Source organism: Balaenoptera musculus, chromosome 10 (genome assembly GCF_009873245.2).
Source record: "Balaenoptera musculus isolate JJ_BM4_2016_0621 chromosome 10, mBalMus1.pri.v3, whole genome shotgun sequence".
Classification (NCBI taxonomy): Eukaryota; Metazoa; Chordata; class Mammalia; order Artiodactyla; family Balaenopteridae; genus Balaenoptera; species Balaenoptera musculus.
In genome coordinates this window covers 95368432-95383154 of record NC_045794.1, presented here as the reverse complement: position 1 = coordinate 95383154, position 14723 = coordinate 95368432, and positions in this window count along the sequence as shown.

Genomic DNA, 14723 nt, shown 5'->3' with positions numbered 1-14723 from the left:
GTAGGGAATGATTTGCTTTACAATTTTAGCAAACGGGGAAAAAAGAAAACAAAGAAAAGGGGAGAGAGAACCAATGGGACAAAATCAGTATAATCTGGGGTGATGGGTGAATGGGATTTTATGGTGCTGTTCTCTCCCTTTTTTGTGTATGTTTGAAATTTTTCATAAAAAATTAAAAATAGAAATGTAAACACAGTTCCTGCCCTCAAGGAACTCACAGTCCTGCAAGGAAACAGACAAGGAAGCAGATCCTGGCAGAGCAGTGTGACAGGGCTAGCATGGGGCTAGGGGACCCAGAAGAGGGCCACCTCCTCTGACTTAGGAAATCAGGGAAGGCTTCCCAGAGGAAGTGACATCTTAGCTGAGGCCTGAAGGATACATAGGAGGTGGTCAAATGATATGGAAGGGAAGGGTGTTCCAGGCAGAGGTACCTGCAAGAGCATACAACTGGTAGAGAAAGAAAGGCGGCAGCTAAAGCCTGAAGCAGCGATGGTCTGTTTGGCTTCAGTGTTGGTGAGGCTGAGCCAAAGCTGGAGCAGAGGCGGGGGCAGGACCAGCGGTGCTTCATGAACCGTAAGTGTCTGGGGGCCTCCAGGTGCCTGGCAGCTGGGGAAGGATGTGGTCAGATCTGGATTTGAGGATAATCGTTCTGATCTCTGTGATTCCTGGGTGCAGGGTGGATTGTGGGTGGTGGAGAAAGCCCCGGGCATCCTCACGTTTGCAGCTTTACTTTCCCCTGAATTACTCCTTTAAGATCATTTCCAGAATGCTCACCCCCATGTCGTGCTCTCAATTTCTCTGTGCGCTACTGCTGTCTTCACTTTGGTTTACCTCTGCAAAGATGCTGTGACCTCTTTGAAAGCAGGGACTAGGTTTTACTCATCTCTGCAACCCCAGTGTTTAGCACATAGCAGACACTAAATAAATGCTTTGTGAATGAATGAACTTTTATTGAGCACGTACCAAGTGCCAAGCACTTTTCTCAGTGCTTTACGCGTATTACTTCGTGTGCAGGGTTGTCATAACCACTCCTGTGGAATGTGTTACTATTACCCCTGTCTGGGATATGCCATCGGACCATGATGCAGGTCTGAAGGTCTGACTCCTGGGGGTGGGGGGCGGGGGGTTGAGTAAGAAGGGTCTCAGATGGCAGGTAGTACAGTCATAGGAAAGTGTCAGTCAGGTGACCTGGAAAGTCCTGGTTAAAGGCGTCCTGTGTCTCGTGGGGACCAGCCCGAGTTAGCTCCCCTCTGCTCAGTCACTAGTTGGGAGCAGCCCATTCCTGCAACCTCGGCAGGAACGTGAGGGTGGATCTGGAAAGGCAGCAGCTGGAGCCGTCTGTCAATGATATGCACAATCCCTATTTTACAGTCATGAAAACTGAGGCCCAGAGAAGTTAGGTCACTTGCCCAAGGTCACACAGCTAAGAAGCAGTGGAGCTCCTTTGCCTCAAGGGCTGTCTTTGTGACCCCCTACTTCATGACAGTGTTGTTATGGGTTGAATTGTGTCTCCTCAGATTCATGAAGTCCTAACCCCCAGTACCTCAGAATGTGACCTCATTTGAAAATAGGTCGTTGCAGATGTAATATGTTTTTTTTTTGTTTGTTTTGGCCGTGCTGCATGGCATGTGGGATCTTAGTTCCCCAATCAGGGATCGAACCCATGCCCCCTGCAGTGGAAGCATGGAGTCTTAACCACTGGACCGCCAGGGAAGTCCCAGATGTAATATGTTAATATGTGATCATACTGGAGTCAGGTGGGCCTCTAATCCAATATGACGGTGTGAATTCCTCTCTAAAGTGGAGCTGTAATACCTACTTCACAGTGTTGTCGTGGGTTCACAACACACGGGGGAATGTATGCAAAGATGTCCAAACTGGGAAAGGCAAGGTGGTGCTCTTATTACAGAGAGGGAGACTGAGGCCCAGGGAGTTGAAGCGACAGCTAGAATGTGGCACAGCCAGGATGTGAACGCAGGCCCCTCAGAGCCCCAGGTGGCTCTGACTTCCTCTGGTCCCTGCCAACCCCTGGAAGTGGCCCAGCGTGACAAGAGGAAGCCGACTCCAGCAGGAATGGGCCCCGGCCCCCAGCCAGCAGCATGACCGAGGCTGGGAATCCTTCCCCGGCTCGGTTCCAGCTCCTGACCATGGTCGGGTTCTCACGGACAACACCATGTCCTGTGGCTCCTGTCCCTGCCTCCTGTGGCTCAACCCTCTGGAGGATATCTGTGCGGGGGACTCCTCTGGCCAGCCACCCCCCGGGGCCCAGTTGTGACCTCCCTCCTGCATCTGCCCCTCAGCTCTGTCTGTGGAGACTCCTGGCTTCCGAGCCATCCGAGGGAAGCAGGTCCTCCTTGAGTCCAGCCCGGTGCCACCAGGCTGCCCATCTGCCAGGCAGGCTGTTTCCCCACCTGGCAGCTCCTGGAGACAAGGCCTCTCCTTTCCGGCACTCCAGACCCCTCCCTGAGCACCCCAGACCCACAGTGCCCACCCCAGGCTTCAGGAGCCCAAAGGAAGGGGAGTTTGCTGGAAGACGGTCAGAGCTGACAAAGAAAAGGGCAAAAGGTGTCTTTCCTGAGCCTCCAGAGGGCTGTGGAACAAGAAAGACCGGCGTTTGAGTCTCAGCTAGAGCACTGCTCGCTGCGTGGCCCTCCATCCAGCCACTCATTCAACAAATACCTACCTAGCACCTACCATGCATCAGACCCTTAGAGAGGGCGGTATATGCACGACTCTGGACACGGACAGACCTGGTTCAAGTCCCAGCTCAGCCCTTTACTGTGTGACCTCAGATGAGTTGCTTAACCTCTCTGAGCTTTCTTTGTCTCGTCAGTTAAATGGAAGGATTTTTACCATCCTCTTTTCAGGACTGCTGGAAAGATAGAATAGACATCAGTAAGGAGTTTTGCATGCACCCGGCACCCAATGAGTACTCCATAAATGGCCTTGTTGCTGCTATAGAAGGTGCTGGAGGTTGAAAGGTAAGTAACATGGAGCCCCTGCCCTTGAGGAGCAAATGAAGAGAGAGAGATGAACCTGAATCAGTGATTAGTAAAAACACACCCTGGGTTTGGCGTAGAAGGACAGACATGCTGGATGGGGTGGGGGCGGGGAGGAATAAAGAGGATGGAGAATCCAAAAGGCTTCCCGGAGGAGGTGCCCAACCTTAGGGAATTCAGCTAACTTCTCTAAACATCTCATCAATTGTTTATTTTCTTTAATGAGTAATTCTTAGGCAAAACTATAGTCACCAAAAGCAGGTCAGTAGGTACCAGGGGTACAGGGAAGCAGTTGGATAGCACTGTACATATTACTTTATAACCTGTTTTTTTCACTGAATATAATTTTAATGTTTTATTTCATTATTCTTCTACAATAAAGTTCTTATTTCCCTCATGGTATTCCATTGTAAAGATACAACCAAGATTAATTAACCAGTTTCCCTTGCATGATGTCTTGGTTGTTTCCTGCTTCTCAGGATTCAACTCCAGGTTGCATGGTGTATCCCTGTAGACCAAGATTTCTTAAACTTCTCTATGCAAGAGAGCCTCTGGCCACCAGGAGAAGCCTCCCACCACCCAAAAATAATATTTTAAAATGCATAAAATAATATACCAAAGTTTGCAAAGGAAACCAATTATCTTGAAACACATTTATCAAAATATATTTTTAAATTGGGCTACAGCGGTCCAAAGAAGGTGTGAGACCCATGGAACAGAGCAGCCCATGGGTCTTCAGGCTGGATGTGGCCTGAAGCACCCAGCCCCACCCAGCCCCACCCAGCCGCAATCAGCTGAACCCCGCAACACCCACAGATGCGTGAGTTTATTTTAAACCACTGAGTTTTGGGACTTCCCTGGTGGAGCAGTGGCTAAGACTCTGCGCTCCCAAGGCAGGGGGCCCGGGTTCGATCCCTGGTCAGGGAACTAGATCCCGCATGCATGCCGCAACTAAGAGTTCACATGCCACAACTAAGGAGCCCACGTGCTGCAACTAAGGAGCCCTGGAGCCTCAACTAAGGAGCCCGCCTGCCGCAACTAAGACCCGGCACAACCAAATAAATAAATAAATAGAAATAAATATTAAAAATAAATAAATAAACTACTGAGTTTTGGAATAGTGTGTTACACAGCAAAGGCTAACTGATAACAGTGGGGGAGGATAGCCTTCCTACAGAAGGCATCACCTAAGCTTGTGATTAAACCAGGAGCAGAAATGGCAAATAAGCATATGAAAAGATGCTCCACATGTCTTTGGGGAACTGCAAATTAAACAACAATGAGGTACCACTACATACCTATTAGAATGTCTAAAATCCAAAACACTGACACCACCAGATGCTCACAAGGATGTAGAACAAGAGGAATTTTCCTTCATTGCTGGTGGGAATGCAAAACGGCACAGACACTTTGGAAGACAGTTTGGTGGTTTCTTACAGAGTTAAACATAGTTTCACCATATGATCCAGCAATTGCGCACCTTAGTATTTATCTAAATGAGTTGAAAATTACATCCACACAAAAACCTGCACATGGATGTTTATAGAAGCTTTATTCATGATTGCCAAAACTGAAGCAACCAAGATATTCTTCAGTAGATGAATGGATAAAGAACTGTGGGAATCCAGACAATGAAATATTACCAGAGATAAAAAGAAATGAGCTATTGGGACTTCCCTGGCAGTCCAGTGGTCAGGACTCTTCACTTTTCACTGCTGTGGCCCGGGGTTTAATCCCTGGTCAAGGAATTAAGATCCTGCAAGCCGCACAACATGGCCAAAAAAAAAAAAAAAAAAAAGAGCTATTAAGCTTCATGAAAAGACGTGGAGTAAACTTCACTGCATATTAAGTAACGAAGCCAGTCTGAAAAGGCCACATGCTGTATGATACCAGCTATATGACATTCTGGAAAAGGCAAAACTAGACACAGTAAAAAATCAGTGGTTCCGGGGTTCAGGAAGAGAGAGGAAGGGAGGAGTAGGTGAAGCACAGGGCATTTCTAGGGCAATGTAAATATTCTATATGGTACTGTAATGGTGGACACGTGACATTATGCATTTGTCAAAACCCATAGAATGTGCAACATAAAGAGTGAACCCTGATGTAAACTGTGGATTTAGTTAAGAGTAATGTATCATTCATATATACAATGAAATACTACTCAGCCATAAAAAAATTGAAATAATGACATTTGCAGCAACGTGGGTGGGCCTAGAGATTATCATACTAAGTGAAGTAAGTCAGGAAGAGAAAGATAAATGCCATATGATACCACTTATATGTGGAATCTAAAATATAACACAGGGCTTCCCTGGTGGCGCAGTGGTAAAGAATCTGCCTGCCAACGCAGGGGACACAGGTTCGAGCGCTGGTCCGGGAAGATCCCACATGCCATGATGCAACTGAGCCCGTGCGCTACAACTACTGAGCCTGTGCTCTAGAGCCTGCGAGCCACAACTACTGAAGCCCGCGTGCCTAGAGCCCGTGCTCCGCAACAAGAGAAGCCACCGCAATGAGAAGCCTGCACACCACAATGAGGAGTAGCCTCTGCTCACCACAACTAGAGAAAGCCCGCGTGCAGCAATGAAGACCCAATGCAGCCAAAAAATAAATAAATTAAATAAATAAATTTATTTTTTTTAAATAAATAAAATAAAATATAACACAAATGAACTTATCTATGAAACAGAAACAGATTCACAGACATAGACAACAGACTTGTGGTTGCCAAGGGAGAAGGGGGGTGGGGGAGGGAAGGATTGGGAGTTTGAGGTTAGCAGATGAAAACTATTATATATGGAATGGGTAAACAACAAGGTCCTACTGTATAGAGCAGGGAACTATATTTGATATCCTGTGATAAACCATAATGGAAAAGAATATGAAAAAGAATATATATATATGTATAACTGAATCACTTTGCTGTACAGTAGAAATTAACACAACATTGTAAATCAACTGTACTTCAACAAGATAAATTTTTTAAAAGTAGTAATAATAATGCATCATTATTGGTTTATCAATGGTAACAAATGTATCAGTAATGCAGGACATTAATAATAGGGTAAACTCTGGGGGCAGTGAGACGAGAAGTATGTGGGAACCTTCTGTATTTCCTGCTCAATTTTTTTTAACACTTTAAAAAAAACTAATTTATTAATTTATTTATTTTTGGCTGTGTTGGGTATTCGTTGCTGCACACAGGCTTTCTCTAGTTGCGGCAAGCGGGGGCTACTCTTCGTTGAGGCGCGTGGGCTCCGTAGTTGTGGCTCACAGGCTCTAGAGCGCAGGCTCAGTAGTTACGGCTAATGGGCTTAGTTGCTCCGTGGCATGTGGGATCTTCCCAGACCAGGGCTCGAACCTGTGTCCCCTGCATTGGCAGGCGGATTCTTAACCACTGCACCACCAGGGAAGTCCCTTCCTGCTCAATTTTAATTTTTTTTTTTTTTTGGCCACACAGCGTGGCTTGTGGGATCTTAGTTCCCCAACCTGGGATTGAACCCGGGCCCTTGGCAGTGAAAGCGCCAAGTCCTAACCACTGGATCACCAGGGAATTCCCTCCTGCTCAATTTTATTTTCTGTCGGCTTTACTGAGATATAATTGACACACAGCACTGTATAAGTTTAAAGTGTACACTATAGTGATTTGACTTACATACATCATGAAATGATGACCCCAGTAAGTTTAGTGAATATCCATCATCTCATATAGATACAAAATTTAAAAAATAGAAAAAATTTGTTTTCCTTGTGATGAGAACTCTTAGGATTTACTTCCTTAAAAACTTTCATATGTAACATACAGCAGCGTTCATTATATTTATCAGGTTGTGCATTACATCCCTAGTACTTATTTATCTTATAACTGGGAGTTTGTACTTTTGACCACCTTCATCCAATTCCCCCTTTCTCCACCCCCCCACCCCTGCCACAAATCTGATCTCTTTTTCTATGAGTTTGTTTGGTTGTTTTTGAAATATAATGACCTACAATACTATGTTAGTTCCTGGTGCACAGCATAGTGATTCGATATTTCTGTACATTTCAAAATGATCACCACTCAACTTTTACGTAAACCTAAAACTGCTCTAAAAAATAAAGTCTTGGGGGCTTCCCTGGTGGCGCAGTGGTTGCGAATCTGCCTGCCAATGCAGGGGACACGGGTTCGAGCCCTGGTCTGGGAAGATCCCACATGCCACGGAGCGACTGGGCCCGTGAGCCACAACTACTGAGCCTGCGCGTCTGGAGCCTGTGCTCCGCAACGGGAGAGGCCGCGACAGTGAGAGGCCCGCGCACCGCGATGAAGAGTGGCCCCCACTCGCCGCAACTGGAGAAAGCCCTCGCACAGAAACGAAGACCCAACGCAGCCATAAATAAATAAATAAATAAAATTAAAAAAAAATAAAAATAAAAAATAAAGTCTTATGAAACGCAAAAAAATGGGTTGTAGTTATGGATGTGCTTCTTATGAATGCATTTAATAGCAAGATCCCATAGCAGGGCTAATAATGATGGAACTCTGAAATGGTGATGAGTGCCCAACGCTCTGATTTCTGCAACGCTGTGATTTCTGTTGACGGCAAAGCCGCAGGTATGGCTAATTCTACTGTGGTTTGCTGCCTATATTTGTAAGTGAAGGAAGTGCTAAATTTCATCGAGAGGTTCCTGGAAATAAAGGTGTCATGTTTTTGTTCCCCATCCAGGTTCACAGATCCCTGCTGTATAGTTACCTTTCTTTGACCTTCGGATAAACTCCAGGAAACTGTTTTGTTGGGTCAGAGGATGCACAAAACCTTTTAAAAGGTTTTGCTGCAATTGGAAAGTTGTCTTCCAGTTTGCAGGTGCAATTTCCAGTCACCCAGCATATAAAAGGGCCTGTTCTCCTGCCTCCAACCTGCAGCCAGGGGTCCTGGGATTCTGCATCCCCTGGGCCACTCTGCTCTATAATACTGAAGTGAAAATCACCTAAGCGTCAGCCCGGGAGACCAAGCCTTCCAAGGCTCACTTTGCCAGTGACTTCCAAGCAATGCTTCCCGTTTCCTGCCCTGACCTGGTTGCCACTCGTCACCTCGGCCACCTCTCTTCCTCTGGACCACTGCCCTTCTCCCCAGAAATGGGTCACCTCCTGCCATCTGGTGACATCTCCAGGCTTCAGCTCCCAGGATGGCTTCTCTGGGCTCAGCACCCTCCCTGAATTCCCTAAAACATAGCTACCACCAACCTGACAAAACCTGGCTGCAGGTTTGGGGAGAACAAAAGGCAGATTTAAAACAGAGGTCAGGGACTTTCCTGGTGGTCCAGTGGTTAAGACTCCATGCTCCCAATGCAGGGGGGCCCGGGTTCGATCCCTGGTCAGGCAACTAGATCCCTCATGCCATAACTAAGAGTCCACATGCCGCAACTAAAGACCCAGCACAGCCAAATAAATAAATAAATATTTAAAAATTAAAAATAAACCGGAAGTCCACAGTCTGGGATTCTTCACGGGGGCCACATGCCTGCTTTCTTCTTAGCCCCCACTGGCCTCTGTGCAGGGGCTCAGTGCCCTTGACGGGGTCCCTATTGCCCAGCATGCAGACCTCCCCAGCCCCCCACCCCAGGGGAGAAGAAATCCTGGCCTCCCGTCTAAAACTTGCTTCAGCTCCTGCTCCTGCACCCTCCTGCATAGAGCAATCCAAAATCGAGATTAAGGGGGGAAAAAAAGTTCTTTAACTAGCTGACCCAGTTTATATAACTGAATAGAATACTTAACACCTTAGTCTAAAGCAGCTGGCTTTGGGCGTCCCCAAGTACAGCAGGAGGCTCTTACTTCACAGCTGCCTGACCAAGAGGGTTCAAGAAAGTGGTCTTTCCAAAACAATCCAGAACAAAGGGAGGATCGTCTCTGTAAACAGGATCTGTTTACAGATCCCCTCTGCTGCCCTAGAATGCAAAAGATGTTTATAACCTTTACGATGACAGTTTCTATCATCAGCAGTTTTATGATGCATTCTCCCATGGCGCCCCATGACACTCTCGTTTTATTAAAATGAATGTTTGATAAATTAGTAAAATTTTTTTTTTTAATTAATTTATTTATTTTGGCTGCATTGGGTCTTCACTGCTGCGCACGGGCTTTCTCTAGTTGCGGCGAGCAGGGGCTACTCTTCTTTGCGGTGTGCGGGCTTCTCATTGCAGTGGCTTCTCTTGTGGAGCACAGGCTTTAGGTACACGGGCTTGAGTAGTTGTGGCTCGCGGGCTTTAGAGTGCAGGCTCAGTAGTTGTGGCACACGGGCTTAGTTGCTCCGTGGCATGTGGGATCTTCCCAGACCAGGGCTCGAACCCGTGTCCCCTACATTGGCAGGTGGATTCTTAACCACTGCGCCACCAGGGAAGCCCCTAATCTGGTAAATTTTAAATGGTACCTCAATATGATTTAATTTATATTTCTCTGATTACTAGAAAAATTGAACTCTGGCCCATTTAAATTTCTTCCTATGTGAATTGTCTGTTTAGATTAGGAACCTATATTTCTCTTTGGTAACATGTAGGAAATATTTTTCCCAGTTTTCCATTGTCATTTTAACTTAATTTGTTGACATAAAACGTTTACACTTTTACGTAGTCAAGTCTCTTAGTACTTTCCTTTCTGGTGGCTACCTTCTGTGTTATGCTGAGAAAGACCTCCCCTACCCCAAATTCACATAAATAATCACTTAAATGATTGTGTTTACTCCATTTGGAGTTTTAATGCAGTGTAAGGGATCCAACTTGATTGTTTCCATGTATATAGCCAATTTCACATTGAAGTCTTCTATTGAAGAGTCTCTTCTTTCCCCCATGGCTTTGAAATGCTCCCTTTGGGTGCTTCCCTGGTGGCGCAGTGGTTGAGGGTCTGCTGGCTAATGCAGGGGACACGGGTTCGAGCCCTGGTCTGGGAGGATCCCACATGCCGCGGGGCAACTGGGCCCGTGAGCCACAACTGCTGAGCCTGCGCGTCTGGAGCCTGTGCTCCGCAACGGGAGGGGCCGCGATAGTGAAAGGCCTGCGCACCACGATGAAGAGTGGCCCCCACTTGCTGCAACTAGAGAAAGCCCTCGCACAGAAACGAAGACCCAACACAGCCAAAAATAAATAACTAAATAAATAAAGTAGCTATTGAAATGCTACCTTTATTAGTTTTGGAAATCCTATACACCAGTTCCTTTGTTTTTCAAATCCCTACCTCCCAGGGATGTTATGATGATTAAATGAAGTAGCATCTTCAGAGCCTTTAGCACGAGAACATAGAATCTGCTCCAATCTGTTGGTTCTCGTCCCTTCTCCTTCTCTTTCCCAGTCCCGTTTCCCTCTTCTTATGCCATATGCATCTACCATTTGCCCTTGGGGTTCTGGAAACAGTTCCAGAGTCACAGAAGGTGTTTACTAAGGCCTTTGCCATTTGGGCCCCCCAAACTGCTTTTTGGCCTGTTAATCATCTCAGCCAAGGTGACCTTGCTCGTGAGGACTGGATGAGCGATCCCCCGGTGAGGAAGGTGGTAATTACACAGTGCTGGGGAGGTGGGAGGGTGTGGTCAGGGAAGAGTTCACAGTGGAGGTGACCTTGGAGCTGGGTCTAGGAGGGGAGAGGAATTGGGCAGGCAGAGAAGGGAGAAGGCATTTCAGGCCAAGGGAACAGCACGACCAAGGGGTGGGTTGTGGGGGTGTTGGGCAATGACTGAAGTTGAATGTGGCAGGATGTGGGGGATGGCAAGTCAGGGAGGGTGCACGGGAAAGAGTAGGGCTTCATTTAAGTGGGAGAGTCACGTGATCGCACTTGTGTTTTTGGAAGATCACCCCAGGCCAGGCAGCAGGCAGGGAGACCAGGACTAAGAGGCTGCTAAGAAAACCCAAATAAAAGTCAGGGGTGGTGGCCTGGACTAGAATGGTGGCCATGAGGAGGAAAGGAAATGGGCAGTTTTCCAAAATATCCGAATAGGTAGAATAGAAAGAATGGCCTTAGGTTGGCAGAGAGGGGAGCTGAGGATTCCTCCCGGGTGCCTGGCTCGGGCAACCGGCCAATGGTGGAGGGTTTCCTGAGACAGGAGGAGCAGGCTGGGGCCCGGGGTTGGGAGGACTTGGGGATGGATGGGGAGAGGCAGGGGTGGAGAAGACACGGAAAAATTCAAAATATGCAAACTCAGTGTATTACTGTATGCATTCCTGGCATCTGTTGTGGAAGGGCAGAACCAAGGAAGTGGCAGAAGGGATGGTGGGAAGTGGACGGTTTAAAAAATATTTAGGAAGTTGAGTCAATAAGATCCGGGGGTGGATTTCTGCAGAGAGGGATAAATCTCAGATAACACCCCCGGCAGGAAATGGAGACTGGTGGCACCTTTTTCTGAGATGGTGAACACAGAGAAAAGTGGAGGTTTGGTGGGAAGATCAATTCAGTAACTCAACAATTCTCAATTAAGCACCTAACTGCTCTATGCCAGGTACCTTTTTTTTTTTTAAATTTTTATTGGAGTATAGTTGATTTACAATGTTGTGTTAGTTTCAGGTGTACAGCAAAGTGAATCAGTTGTACATATATATATACATATATCCACTCTTTCTTTCTTTTGTAATGCCAGGTACTTTTGTATTTGGGATAGAGCAATGACAAGATCTCTGCCCTCATGAGATGTACGTTCAGTGAGGAGAGCCAGACAGTAAAGAAATAAACAGGCAAACATGTTAAATGGTAAAAAGTGCTATGGAGGAAAATAAAGTGGGGGTGGGGACTGCTGTTTTTAAAGGCATGACTAGGGAAGATGCCATTGAGAAGGTGTCATGTGGGCAGAGACTTGGAGTGGGGAAGAGCATTCCAGGCAGAGGAAACTGCAAGTGCAAATGCCCTGAGGCAGGAACGTGCTAGGTGTGTTCAAGACACAGTGAGGAGGCCAGTGTGGCTGGAGAACATGCAATGGGAGAAGTAGCAGAGGCAGATCCTGTGGGGCCATGTAGGTCATTGTAAAGACTCTGGCTTTTATGCTCAGAAGGAAAGGAAAACTTTCTGGAGAGTCTTGAGCAGAAGAGGACCATGAGCTAACCTGTATTTTACCTTTTTTTATTTTTATTTTTTAATTAATTAATTTATTTTTGGCTGTATTGTGTCTTCGTTGCAGTGCGTGGGCTTCTCATTGCGGTGGCTTCTCTTGTTGCGGAGCACGGGCTCTAGAGCACAGGCTCAGTAGTTGTGGCACACGGGCTCAATAGTTGTGGCTCACGGGCTCTAGAGCGCAGGATCAGTAGTTGTGGCGCACAGGCTTAGTTGCTCCGCGGCATGTGGGATCTTCCCGGACCAGGGCTCGAACCCGTGTCCCCTGCATTGGCAGGCGGATTCTTAACCACTGTGCCACCAGGGAAGCCCTAACCTGTATTTGAAAAGCTTAATGATTAAGAATTCTTTGGTCTTTAGATTCCCAATTCCACCATTTTCCAGCTGGGTGACCTTGGATAAGTTTTATGTATATATATATACGTATATATACATACATGTATGCATGTATTCTTTTCCAGATTCTTTTCCATTATAGGTTTTTACAAGATATTGAATATAGTTCCCTGTGCTATACAGTAGGTCCCTGTTGTTTATCTATTTTATATTTAGTAGTATTAACCCCATGTTCCAAATTTATCCCTCCCTTCTTGGACAAGTCATTTAATTTCTCTATGCCTCAGTTTCATTATCTGTAAAATGAGGATAATAATAGTACTCACTCTGTATGGATATTGTGAGGATTATTTAAAGTTAATATAAAGAAAACACTTAGAGGGCTTCCCTGGTGGCGCAGTGGTTGAGAGTCTGCCTGCCAATGCAGGGGACATGGGTTTGAGCCCTGGTCTGGGAAGATCCCACATGCCGCGGGGCAACTGGGCCCGTGAGCCACAATTACTGAGCCTGTGCGTCTGGAGCCTGTGCTCCGCAACAAGAGAGGCCGCGATGGTGAGAGGCCTGCGCACCGCGATGAAGAGTGGCCCCCGCTTGTCACAACTAGAGAAAGCCCTCCCACAGAAACGAAGACCCAACACAGCCATAAATAAATAAATAAATAAATAATTAAAAAAAAACAAAACACTTAGAACAGTTTCTGGCACATTATAGCACCGTATAGTGGGAGCAGTGATTATGATAATATTGAATAGTTATATCTTGGCTGCTGGCGTTGAGAACAGACTGGAGGGGGCCAGGGTGGAAGCAGGGATGCCATTTGGGCAGCTCCTGCCGTGGTCCAGGAGAACGATGAGAAGGGCTTGGAGTAGAGGCCACAGTGGAAATGGAGAATTAGGAAGAGCTGACAGCATTTGCCAATGATCAGATGTGAAATATGACAGAAAGGAGAACCAAGGACCGCTCCAAGGATTTCGCCCTGAACATGTGGAAGACGGAGTTCACTGAGCTGGGGAGTCTGGGTTTCAGGGAGGAACATCAGTTTCAGGGAGGAACATCAGGAGTTGGGCTTTGAGTATGTTAACTGGGAGATGTCGACGGGGTATCTCCGTGTAAAGGCACTTGGATCTACAAGTGACCCGAGCTGGGGGTGTACACTTGGGAGTGGTCAGTATACTGTGGATATTTAAAGCCAAGAGACCAGATGGGCTCACCCAGGAAGCGAGTATGTATTGAGAAAAGGGCCAAGGATGGGCCTGGGAGTCTGCCATGTTGATGCTAGGGCTCAACCGATGCCACCACCCAATTGATGTGACTTGAAAAGCCTGCAGACTTTGGAAAAAGCTTGAGGAAAAGGCTCTTGGTTTTGTCGGAGCTCTCTCAAACGTTTGAAGTAGCATTTCTAGGACATGTATTGGGACAGGCTTGGGAAGACAGCAGAGATGGGTAAGCCCAGAGGATGGATGGGTACCAAAGCTGAAGCCTTTGCTGATCCAGAAATATTCAGAGCCGGGGGAATTGTTGCATAAAACAGCCTTTAAGGATATGTGAACTACTGAAAGTATATAAAAATATTTCAACAAAAAGCAGCAAAGTGGCTAAGAGCATTTTTTTTTTGGCCGCACCGCCCAACATGCGGGATCTTAGTTCCCCAACCAGGGATCAAACCCGCGCCCCCTGCAGGAGAAGTGCGGAGTCTTAACCACTGGACCACCAGGGAAGTCCCAGAGAATGGGTTTTTTGTTTTTTATAAATTTATTTATTTATTTTTGGCTGCGTTGGGTCTTCGTTGATGCGTGCGGGCTTTCTCTAGTTGCAGCGAGTGGGAGCTACTCTGCGTTGCGGTGCGTGGGCTTCTCATTGCAGTGGCTTCTCTTGTTGTGGAGCACGGGCTCTAGGCATGCGGGCTCAGTAGTTGTGGCTCGCGGGCTCTAGAGCGCAGCAGAGCATGGGTTTTGAAGGTGGTGCACTATGGCGCTTCAGGCTCTGCCCCAGTGTGACCCTGGCTCTACCCAGCTCCTCCGCAGTAGAAGGGGATCAGCTTAGTGCCTCTATCCATAGGCGTTGAAGAAGTGAAATAGATAATGCAAAGTGCCTAGCACAGCACTGGCCCTAAAAGAAAAAAACAGTTTTCTTCCTTTTTTTTTTTTTAATCGGGGTATAGTTGTTTTACAATGTTGTGTTCATTTCTACTGTACAGCATAGTGACGTAGAGTTCCTTGGGCTATACAGCAGGTAAACACTGTTTTCTTCTATACCTACTCCCACTCACACTTGTGACACCAAAGGTGTGGGGTTTTTCCCACACTGACCAATTCTCTGACACCAGC